Source organism: Magnolia sinica, chromosome 12 (assembly GCF_029962835.1).
Source record: "Magnolia sinica isolate HGM2019 chromosome 12, MsV1, whole genome shotgun sequence".
In the NCBI taxonomy this organism is placed as follows: Eukaryota; Viridiplantae; Streptophyta; class Magnoliopsida; order Magnoliales; family Magnoliaceae; genus Magnolia; species Magnolia sinica.
The window spans coordinates 23,509,002-23,522,092 of record NC_080584.1 but is presented as its reverse complement, the minus strand read 5'-3'; the positions used below and the strand labels follow the sequence as shown (position 1 = coordinate 23,522,092).

Genomic DNA, 13,091 nt, shown 5'->3' with positions numbered 1-13,091 from the left:
TATGTGACGAGTCCAGAGAAGCTCCATGGATTTGGAGTAATTATCCCCTGAGGAAGACGGTGATCGACCTCATCATGTCCATCCCTGCGTCAGTTGGGCCAGTTACATGTGTGGCTTACAATGGATGAATATAACATAGCAATTAAAGACCCATGCTTCCATTTTGAGCAACTCCTATGTGGTGTTTCTAATATTTTCTGTCAAATGGATGGTGGATTTTGAGTGGGTCATGTAGGACATTATTCACGGCACTAACCATTTCCTGTGGAGAAGTGAACCCATCATTCCTCATGTAGAAAAGGTGCAATATCCTACTCATCTTCCAAAACACATCCTTGCAAGCTCTTGGAACAACACTTCCCTTTGTCTGCAGCACCAACCTCAGCAGTTCTCTCCTACTACTGTTGATGACACTCCTCATCTCTTTCACAGCGTCTTCCTTGGTGACTCCACCCTTCCCATTCGCAGCGACACGCCATTCATTTTCCCTTCATTGGCTTCTCTCTGTGACAAAATCATAATAACATCCCAAGCAGTTATTATGGATGGATGGACCAACTACTCGTGTTAAATCGCTTTCTTAATTATAACATTTTAATGGTTTTGGTCCCATGTTGATCCATTCATGGTTTGGAAGCTGGAAACTCGGGCTTGATTCGATGTCCAGCCAGGTATAGTTGATTCGATGGCTGGGATAAGTATTTACTTGACTCACTCCACTCAACAAGTAAAGTTGTCCCACTGTCAAAATGGGCTGCCCAAAATTCAGGTCGATCCAATCATGAAAATGGGATGCCCATGTGAATGTGGAGTTTTTTGGACGGTTGTTCATGGTTTTCTATGATGTGCTCCACCTGAAAGTTCGATCCCTTGATTTTTTAAGCACATATACCATTTTCATGATGGGACAACCTTGCAAGATGAGCGAGATGTCATACAAACATGATGATGGGCCCCACATGCTACCTAGTTGGTGCACACACACACACACACACACATATATATGGGAAAAGGTACTATGCGCTCAACCTCACGAGTCCGTCCCATGAGGTCGAGCTGTGTGGGCTCCACTGTGATGCATTTCGAACATCTAACCCATCAGTCAGATGCATCATTCCATCGTGGGCCTAGGTCTCAAAAATCAAGTCAATCCGTGACTTGTGTGGGCCACACCACATACAAGTGGGGAGGGGCCGTGCACCATTAAAACATTCATAATCAGTTTTTTGGGCCCACAAAGATGTGGTTTGCAAATCCAGCCCACATTATGTGTGTCCCACTTGCATGAGGGTTCAGACCAAGTTTCAGTAGAATTCAAAACTCAGGTGGGCCCCACCAAGTGCTTTTATATGTTTTAACGGTGTTTCACATGATTTTAGATGGTATGGCCCACCTGAGTTCCGTATACGGCTGATTTGGGATAACCCATAATTTAGAGGGTACCCATCAAATGCACGGTGTTGATGGTCGACACGCATCACGGTGGGGCCCACACAGCTCGACCTCACGGGAGCTAATCGTGAGGTCGAGCGCATAGTGCCTTTACCCTATATATATATATATATATATACATTCATTCTCATATTTGTGTACACATGCACACATATACACATGTATATATGTACATACATAAAAAGAAACCATCATGGTTAAAATTAGAAAGTAATTAGTCTCTTTGTGATTTCAACAAAGGATCTTAAGATTTGCAAAATTACTTCTAAAAGATTTTCTCCATCTCATCATAGCTAAAGTCAAAGCAGTCTCTTCTTCTAGGAATGGCATGAGATCAAATCCTTTTTTTGCCAAAGAAGCATCTTACAATTGATTACTGAGTATAAGTTGATTGAGTTAAAGGCAAATAAACTGAGTCAAAGGTGAATAGAGTCTCATACATTCTGAATTTACCGGACAACTCGCCCCAAAACCCAGCTGAGTCAAGTTGACTTGGCCGATGATGTAGAGTGGGTCGTGGACACTTTCATGTCCAAGATGGACCAGAGGATGCCTGATCGGAGGCGGAAGTGATATCTCGCAAACTGGAATGAGTTATTCGACTTACCATATATGATTTTGGGGTAGGAGAAGCTACTTTAGCCACCCAACCCTTTATACCGGGTTGCCCACGCTGAATTTTCTAGATTCCATCGGATTGACAGTCGAAAATCCTTTTTAATTTCGTTTTTACTATTTATAGCAAGTTTTAGTTCTATCATAACTTGTCATCTTTTGAGCTTTAGGAGTTGTGCCCAAAATGAGAAGTGCTTAGAAAATTTAGGAGAATAATGTGGTTAGGCCAAATAGGATACTTACTATTTGTCGCCGAAAACCATGATGTCTAGTAGGAATCATGACCGTCTATAAATAGTAAGTTTACTATTTATAGTAAGTCACGAATTTTAGGGAGTTTGATTCTTAAACTTCTTTTTAGGTTTGGTATCACTATTTAAAGGATTATAAATTCATTTTTATCATTAATTAATCTATTTTCGAATTTATTAGAATTTCTTTCTATTTTCTATCTCTCCTCTTGGATTCGAGGAATCTCTATGAGGAGTCCAGAGAAGCCCCGTGGATTCGGAGTAATTATCCCCTTGAGGAAGATGGCGATCAACCTCATCACGTCCATCCCTATGTCAGCCGAGTTCAGAATCAAGTCACTAAGGTTTTAGGATGGATACATCACACTACCCACATCACAAGCTACCATGCAATTAAGGGTGGTCAGCCCCATCCGCCTTGATCTAGCTTCGGGATGATACTAAAGGCCTAGGGGCCAGGCCCAAACTTGTGGTTTCTTGCTAGATGATTGGGTTAAGTGTGGCCCCAATGCAAGCTTAATGGCCATACCAGATGGTCCGTTGTATTTGAAATCATGGGGTGTAGATACCTAGCCCGGGTCATGCCTAGGCCTCCATCCTTGCTAATGGGTTTTGCATCAATTGTCATCATCATCTTAAGGGCCTATTTGGGTGCCACTTACAAATGTGTCCATCTCATTTTAGTTAATCATAGTATTAGAAATCATATTTATTTTTACTGGAGATTGAAAATGATCTTGGTAACCAACAATCGTGATCTCTAATAGCTAATTAAGATTAACTAAAATGAGATGAGCTCATTTTTAACTGGCATCCAAATAGTCGTTTAGCATTTTTCGTTGTGGGTTCCAACCCATGGCTCAGTGGTAGATAGAGTGCGTTTCAACACTAAGGTCATGGGTTCGAGTGCCCAGGTGGGGGGTGGGTTTGTGTGTAAAAGAAAAGGGCATTCTCAATGCAATTTTGGGGTTTGTTTTTAAATACTCCATTGGAAAATTGATCAGATGCCCATTAGACACAAACCTTAATCATGTCAATGGGTTTATGGAATTGGCCATGGCAAAGCTCCCACCAGATGAGACCCTTGAGCATGGAAGCTTCTCCTTCTAGTAGATGATAAGGTTCAGTAGACTTCTTACAATGTTGTTGGCATCAAACCCATGACTTTGAACGAATCATTCAATACTTAATAGAGTCATGACTTAGTCGAGTCATCCATTTTTCAATGCTGACTCTTGGCACGGAACTAGATCAGATTCAATGAGTTTGGGTTAACTTGGACAAGTTGCATCCAACTTGGACTAGTCATCAACCCATGGCCAACCAACCAAGCCCCACGATCTGACATAGGCAGTGTAAAAAGACCTGGAGCGTTTTCCAACAGTTAAATGCATTACCAATGCCTATTTCTAAAACATGAATGATTTCGAGCTTTTCCAGCCATATTGCTTCTTCCAAAGATAGTTCTTATAACTTAGTAATGCCATTACTAGAATGCAGGTCACATGAAGCATGGGATGCTAGAAAAACTCTACCTGGAAGCTTTGTATGTCGTTGAGAAGATGACCACATGTGCCTATAAGCTTGAATAGATTATGGTACTCTGGATTTTCAACAACATTCTCTGAAAGCTTCGGCCCCACAAAATAAAGCGTCGGGAGAACAATGGGTCCTAATGCAGATGATACATAACTGTTCATCATATATTCATCCATTGTTGGCAGCAACCTCATTCGAGTCCACTCTGCCTCTCTCATTGCAGATTTGAGAAAAGATAGCCACTGCCATTGAAAAAACAGCACAGGTCACCCCCTCTCAGACAGAGAACTAAGGAAAAAAATAAAAATAAATGACATTAGATCTCACTGTCTCAATTATGTGGTGCATGACACTACGCTCCTGCCGTGCGGATGCCTTTGCTCCAATTTCATTAATCATGCTGTGAAGTGCAGAAAATATGATTGCGACTTGTTCAGAGCAACAATCAGTTGCTGACATTCCATCCCACCTATGGGCCAGTGCAATACATTACAACTTTCTTTTCAGTGAAAATTTCAATCAAGTGGAGTAGATTTAGTGGGTCCTGATACAATTGGTGACACATTTTTCATCCAAGGATTGGATGGTTAAGATCTTAAAATGGGTAAAATTTTGGGGAACCCCCATCTAAGATGTCCAATTAGATTAACGGTCTAGATCACAAACAAGCCCAACTTGTACTACTACATCAGATTCAAAACAGGAATTTATAAAGGAAAAGAAAACATACTTCTTTACCAGTTTGATAAGGTTTACTAGTTCTTCTGTAGAACCACCAACAACGTAGAAGTTGTCTATGACAGTAGCAAGTATACTATTTTTGGCCCATGACATCCGAGCGTCAGATAGTTTGGGAGAAATTAGAGTCGCTGCGGCCGAAAAATAGCAGTATGTCAGCTTCTGCCTAGCAAATTTTAGTTGATCCCACCTACTTGTTTTGAAACAAATCACCATACATTAGTCCATACTAGCATTGTCCATGGTTCAGTTGTGCACGTAAACACATGTTCGAGTGTGGCCCAATATTGCTATATGCATTGACTGTTTGTATGATCAGTTGCTTGAATGAGTGACAATAGCAGGGCTCATACATACCTCTCAAGAAGTTCAAGTTCCTCACGGTGAATGCACTGACAGATTTTGAAATCTTCCAATGCTAATTCATGGACATCTATGTTACTGATGTTGGAAGACCTGAGAGGGGTAACTGATTAGATCAATACCTCACATTCAAAGAATTCTTGTCGAAAATGGATTTTCTTTTCAGAAATACTAATAGAATCTTACCTATATGATGTTTTTAGAATCGGAAAACCGCTTACATTGTAGTGCTCGATATTTCTCCGGTTGTTTAAGCGTTCCAAATCAACATATAAGGGGAATTTCAGAGCATTATCCACCTGAAAAGGACACACAGATAAAAGTTTCAAACACCATAACCTTCCACAGGGGACGAATTAGATGATGTTTACTTTTGTTGGAATAGTATAATATCGACTGGCCCACCTTGCTTTAAAGTAGGCCATTCATCTGGTAGGACCCATCATGCTGAATCATCTCCTTCACTGAAAAGTCCTGTGCATGTGCTCAAACTTTTCTCATTGATTCTGGATCATCATTAAGTAGTCCATTTCTAGGCCATGAATTGGAGATTTTGACACATTGGCCAATCCATGATCAGAAAAATCATATATCTGGAACAATAAGAGTCGTTGAAAACAACACTACTTTCAATCAGAGCTTGATTATTATAGGCATACTTGGTATTTTCCTCTTGGGGAATATCTTCGCTGAATCTATCTCCATGCATATCGCCCTAGGACAATTCCTGTTTCAGAAAACGACTCGACTAGGAGTTAAGTTTCTCCAAAACCAGTTCATTTGGGAATATCATGATTTGCGAAGCTTTGTATAGCTCTAGAACTGTACTCGTATCCTTTATATGTCCTTGCACCGAATTGAAGAAACTATCTTCTTCAGCAAATTGAGATAATGCATCTACAAGAGCATGTTCAATGATTTGATAACCATAAATCAATTCAATAACCATCTCTCAGAATTAAAGAAGTTCTAGAACAGTTTATCCGAGGCATACCAGAAGAAACGTCATATCCATTCATAAGCAAAAGCTGAAATACCATGGCACATGTGGAAATGTCTAAATATATCTCTTCATCTCTCTGCAGCCAGAATCTATTCATGGCCCACATTTTTTTAAAGGTTCATGATTTGAAATTAGCATTTAAATCTATACCTGCAACTTATTGATTGTAATAAATCTATGTAGTAGACTATTACATAACGCTTGATTGTAATCAACCCATGTAATAGTCTATTAGATAGCACCTGTGGGAGTTTTGTGCTCGCATTGCCAGTCCCAAGGTCAGATAAAAGAGGAGGCTATGTCAGGCCGGCAGTCAGAATCAAATATTTACCAATCCGAACAAAATTACATTTCCAAACTCATGCCAAGGCACTATCAATAAGCGATGCATTGCATCGGAATCTGGGAACAGTGAGAAATGGGCAAGGGTTGGCTAGGGCTTTCTAGGGCTTCCCTAGTAGCAACATGCTGCAACAATGCCCAGTTGCTTTGATGTATGGCTTAACTGAAGTTATGACCCTTGATAGAGTGGAATGGAGGAAAAGGATTCATGTAGTCAATCCCAATTAGTTGGGATAAGGCTTAGATGATGATGATGGTGGTGGTGATGATGATATAAATCTATATTTGAATAATTACCTGTATGTTTCATCCAAGATGCTTTTTATTTCGTTGCTAAAATGCCGAGCAATGCTTAATCTCTCAAGATTGTCAACCATACAGAGGCAGGTATATATTTCTAGCGGATACGCCGTGGGAACTGTTAAAAACCAATGCATTAGAATCCATCCGCATTTGAAGATTGGAGCATTTTCCACCCTTAATTAAAAACAGGGGTACATCTACTATAAATGTGTCATACATGTATAGAAATACAGACGTATTACCAAATACTGATGCAGGAGACTTACCTCCATTGATGAACTGTCTTACGAGTGTGTGCAAGTATTCAAGGCATTCGGCATTTAGCCTCTTGAAGGCGGATTAGAGTGGCTGCAGTTGTGGATGGTGAATTGAACAAAGACCCATTCTTCCTTTGATACTTCATGACCTCCTCCCAATCATGTAACATGCCCAATCCTTCTGAAACATATGCTAGATAGGCTTTCCTTCCCTCACAGTCACTGCTAAAGCCTCTGTTGAAATGTATGCAAAGACGGGAATGCCAATGTTAGCAATTGAGAACAATAGCATTTTGATCTACCAAAGGAAGAAAAGAGCTTCTAAGAGACCACAATACCATCGTTGAGGATTTTAAAATTTTAGATCAGCATAAGGTTATGTATGTTGGGTACTTCCGTTGTGTGTTGGTATTGGACATTGATACCAGTGGCAATGTTATTAAAATCATTGTCATATTGCAAATCATTCTGATTGTCGAACACATATCAACATGGAACATTTTGATCTAAGTGTTGCGTGAAGTGACGTCAATAATAATCTGTACAGTCGATTCAATCAGTCATTGGATGCAAGCCATGATGCAAAAATCACACCGATCGGATGATCCTAACACTTGAGTGCAGGTATTGTTGTTATAACTGTCCATGTTTTTCCACAACAGGCCAAGCTAATATCATTTAAACAGAGTAATTCTTTTGATTCATAAAATGGAGGTATGGAATGGATGTTTCAAGATGATGATTTCACTTATTTTGTTTGTCGACTTGATCTGGACATTCCATCTTACATGCTATTGATCAAATGGCTACGATCATCCAATCAACATGAACACACTATGGCCTGCCCTAGTGCTACAAATGAATGAACGCTTTGGATGGATGATTGGTCGGTCCGCATGTCAATTAAGAGCTTCCCTTTAAGGTGATTATGTTAGCATTCCCCTTCTTTAAATTATTGATTAGAAAGAAAGAAAAAAAAAAGGCACACATTCTGATTATTGCTGGTAGGGCTGTCAACGGGTTAAGTTCAGGTCAGGTCCTATAGACTATAGTACCTGTACCCGGGCTAACAGGTCCTTTTGGGTGTGTCTAGATCTTGAAGACCTGGACCTGGACTAGGATCGAATCGGGTTTGGGTACCAATCAGGGTCTTTGGATCAAGGTTTCAAGTTGGGTTCGGGACACTTAAAGAGCATTTACATGGTTGGGCCTTCCAGATGAATGGATTAGATTACATACATTTGTGCCACTTTGGCGCATACATGGTGTGTAATTCGTGGTTCAAAAACTTGAAAACACGACTCAAGATCTAGCCGGGTCGAGTCAACTTGAAGATTTGAATGAGTCGACTCGGTATTTTAATAGTTTAGAATTATTCAGCTTGTGTGCAATATCCAACATATTTGAAAGTACTACATATAAAATACCCAAAAATCCATCTTGTAGCTCACCGGCAGTGCGTCTCCAACCTTTGTAAGATGTTGCTTGTTCGTCTCTCCACCCACTCTTTATTTTGAAAAAAGAAAAACAAGAAACTTGAGTCCAACATGAGTCAAGCTTCTCAGTGTGTTCCCAAAAGACTTGGCTCACAATCATGTTGAGTCGAGTTGACTCGGCCCAAGTTTTAAGTTGTCTCACTACGTTTTAGAATTATGGTGTAAATGGGCTCTCTTACATGCAGCTTGGGAAACCTCTAATCAATCCATATTAAATATATATAATTCTACTACTAAAACTACTTGAACAGATCTTACCCAACTTGATTCTAATGGGTCCCATCATCACACGAATCCAACCTGAACCCAGGTGAGACCTGAACCCAACCGAAGTCCCTAACAAGTCCAATACATGGAAAGCAGCCCTATTAAAATCAGGTCGGATTCATCAGGTACTTGCCAGTTCTGATACCCGTTGATAAACCCTAATTGCTACTTGATTTTCCTCTCTCTTTTCTTTCTCATGTACAACTCTTGGTTTTCTGTCAATGGGTATACTGGGATTACAAAAATGACCATAGTGTTAAAAGCTGTTGCATTGCAAAAAAAAAAAAAAAAAGAAAAAAAAGAAAAAGAAAAAAAAAAAGAAATGATAATTTGCCATGAATTATAAACTAACTCAGCTCTGTCAATTACAATTTCGTATTCGTAATTCATGCAATCCAATTCCTAGTAATCAAGATTATGGTTTCATCATTTGATGAAACTTGAATCAGAATATCCATCTCTAATTGCCATATGCAAATACGTTGAATTCAGATAAAGGTTTTTTCAGTTTTCTACGTCAGTAATCGGATTCTGTTCCCATCCCTCTTGTAAGTCATCGAGAGGGTGACACCTGAACCCAAAGAATCTGGATCCTCTGCTTGCCACAAACAGAAAAATTCCTGTTTATTGCAATGTGATTGGGCCACATCATCACAGACTGCATTTAATGTGGCAGTGCTGACAATGTCAGTGATGATGTGGACCAGTCACGATGTAGGAAAACAGGAAATCCCTATTTGTGGCAAGCAGATGATCTAGATTAATGTAGTTCTAAATATAAAACTTCAGACATGTTCTTTATGTTTTTGGATGCTTGAGTAGCAATTAAAAGCTATCAGAGGTTCTAAAAGTTTTCTTTTTATTTTTATTTTATTTTATATTTTTTAATGACCCTCCATCAAGACTACACCTCCAAATCGATCGAAGGTTCGAGAGTAGAAATTTTCAAGATGTGGAACAAGTCTCCGCAATTGTATTTCCTATTTATTCTAACAAATGCAGGTAGATTTCCACAAGAGGCCGGTTGAGAATTTCCTAAGAATTCAATTTCAAGAATAGGATTCCCAGAGAATTTGATTCTGTCAGTCATGTTTGGCAACTTGGAATTTGATTACGTGAAATTCAAAAGCTATGTTTCGATTCTGGAAAAGAATTGCCAGGAATTCTGCTGTATATATTCACAAGACATAAAGAGAGCCTACAATGTAAATAAGTAATAAGAAGAAATATAAACCTTTTGAATTCTACATCTCGCTTGCGAAGCATTGCATCAACAGCAGTTTGGTTGAAAGGGAGCTTCAGACCCAATTCTTTTGCGTATTCAATCATACCAGGGAATATGATATCAAACCCAATTGGCGAATGCTGCTTCTCATCCATCGCAGACACGAAATTAGACTGAATAAAACAGAGCCCCGGAAAGACAGAACTCCAAAATTCTCATTGAAATCTTACTATATGAAACAAGGAGCGCGACATGATTACCTCTTTCCATGTGCTCTTCCCCAACTTTCCATCACTTGAGTGTGAGTACACATGTCAATGTGCACGAGAGAGCGTCCTTAATCAAGGATAGGCCGTGATCGGGAAGGCCCCATGAGCCATCAGGTAGTTGATTATCCAATAACCAATTCAAGCATTGGGGAAAGCATGGAAATTGAGGGCAATTTGGAGAAGCAACCATGGCTACCCAAGCAGTGTCATAAGAAGAAACTGAAAGCTCAACCTTAGAGAATGTCTCTTTTATTCGTTGCTCAAACCCAGAAACCAAATCATCCATGTTGGAGAATGTTGCCTTGATTTGTCGATCGAGCCCATTAGCACACTGCATTGGGATAACACTCATTTTCAATTCATGCATATATCAGAAGCATAGTTATAAAACTTGTAAAAACACTAATTGGCTCATCTGAGTTGACTCGACCCTTAACAGATTTTGTTCAGACTCAAGAAACTCAATTTGGTTATGAATCAGTCAGGTCAAGACTAGGAAAAGAATACAGCCACACTAACAAAACTCCAAACGCTCAAGACTCGTCTGGGCAAGATTAGACCATGCTAATATATATAATATATGGGAAATGGTTCTATGAGGTCGAGGTCTGTGGACCCTACAGTGATGTGTGATGGACATTCATGTCGCATTTGGTAAGTGCCCTGCAAGTTATGGGATGTGAAAAAAATCAACTGTATCCGGAACTCAGGTCAATTCGTATGAAATTAAACCATGGAAAATCTTGTTTAAAACATCTAAAAGCATTTGGTGGGCCTAGCTGAGTTTTAAAATGGCTTGAAATTTAGTGTGATCACATCTCACTGGGCTATAAAATTTTGTGTGTCCCCTGTATTCAAGTGGGACACGCATAATGGATGTACTGGATGTCTAAACCACATCTCACTGGGCCCTATATACAATCAAGAAGGTTTTAATGGGTGGGCATCCATTCTCAGCTGTGGTCTGTGGTGTGGCCCACCTAAGTCATGAATTGGCCTGATTTTTAGGCCCATGGTCCACCATCGAAGAGTGCATATGATTGATGGGATGGATGTTGGTCATACATCATGGTGGGGCCCATAGAGCTTGATCTCATGTGAAGCTCACCATGAGGTCTGTGTGTGTGTGTAGAGTCATGCTCACCTGTGCACCTATGCATGTGCGCACCTTTGCATATGTGTCATGAGAGTCTAATTTGAACGGTCCATGTGATAGGGAATCACATGAAACTCCAAGGGACAAATTTTCACCCTGATCTAAAATTCTAGTGGGCCATAGCAAAGAGAAATGCAAATCAAGGGAGGAAACTGTTTTCATTTTTCATGGCCCGCCAAAGTTTTGGATCAAAGTAAAAATTGGGACCAAGGGGTTTCATAAGGTGCTGCTTCATGTGGACCATTCAAATTTTGGAGTCTCATCATGTATGATGAGTTCTTAAAAAGGTTCGGACGAGTTGGCATTCGGAGATATATATATATATATATATATATATATATATATATATATATATTAGAATGCTCAGCTGCGCACCAGTTCATACAAAACTGGTGTGAACTTTTTGAAAACTCATCATATGTGATGTGACTCTAAAATCTGACGGTCCACGTGATGCAGCACCCCATGAAACCCCCGGGGCCCAACTTCTACTTTGATCCAAATTCTTGTGGTGTGGTTGACTCAAGATCTCCTTTATTTTTATTTTTGGGCTCATGCTCTATAATTATCTAGAAAAATGGATAGGCAGCTTCAATAAAACACAGACACACACACACACACGCATATATATATATATATATATATATATATATATATATATATATATATATATAGAGAGAGAGAGAGAGAGAGAGAGAGAGAGAGAGAGAGAGAGAGACGCACTTGCACCTAGCACACACCCATGCAGTCACGCCAGAATGGGATTTCACCATAATGGGTACTCCCTGTGACCTTGGGTTGAAACTCTTGTGAGTCGTTCTAGCATTAAGGTGTGAGTAAGGGAAATCAGATTGTGTAATGAGTTACTTTATTATACCACCAAACTCTGTTGGGCCCACCATTAATTTATGTAGTTGGGATTTTGATGGTACTAGCCTTGTGGTATAGTTAAAATCCTGAAAAGGAAGAGAAGTTTAAAATATTCCGATGGTAGCTCACTGACATGTTTTTAAAAGTTTTTCAGACTAAATTGCCCCTGTCCTTGCATCAGTAGTTGTACGAATTTTAAGTGAAGAAGAAGTTACGTAGCATCTAATCCTGAGGAAGTGATGTGGATGAAATTTGTTATTGGGCCTACTGAAACCTACGTCCAATTTGTTCATTTTTTTTTAGCCCTCTATTTATATGGGAAGATACTAACTTATTACTGACATGATATCTGTGTGGCCCACAAAACCTGGTAACCTATAACAATGTCCGTTTGATACGAACTATTTTCTTGTGATGTGGTCCATGTGACTGGCAGATGTTGATAATGCTTCCAATCATTGCCTTCCATGAAATTGTGAGGTTAATGGATGGAGTGGATTCCACACATATGAGATGGTAGACCCCACGGACGGTGTACGAATGCCCTTAGAAGTTTTCTTGTGGTGTAGTCCATTTAAGAAGTTTTTGACGAGAGGAGTTCAATCACCATTGTTTCTTGTGATGTAGTCCATATAAGCTTTTGGTCTACCTCCTTTTGGGGCTCATGCTCTAAATTATTTTGTTAAGATATATAGATTACATGGATAAATTATATACATCACGATGGACACAACAACTGATAATAGTGGCTAGTGGCTGTTCACTCCTAACTATTTTATTGTGATGAGGTCCACCTTATCTCTGGATGTAACTCATTCTTTGGCCACAGAAAATTGTGAGATTGAAAACCTACCATTGAAAACTTCTTGAGGGCCACAAAATTTTTGGATGTAACTTATTCTTTGGCCTCTGACATTAAATTAAATTCTGAATCCAATGGACGGA

General features: G+C 39.6%; 1 pseudogene; it reads right to left on the bottom strand.

Moving 5' to 3' along the window:
• LOC131219984 (ent-kaurene synthase TSP4, chloroplastic-like) lies at positions 1-10,457 on the bottom strand (annotated as a pseudogene).
• Positions 10,458-13,091: the final 2,634 nt, after the last annotated feature.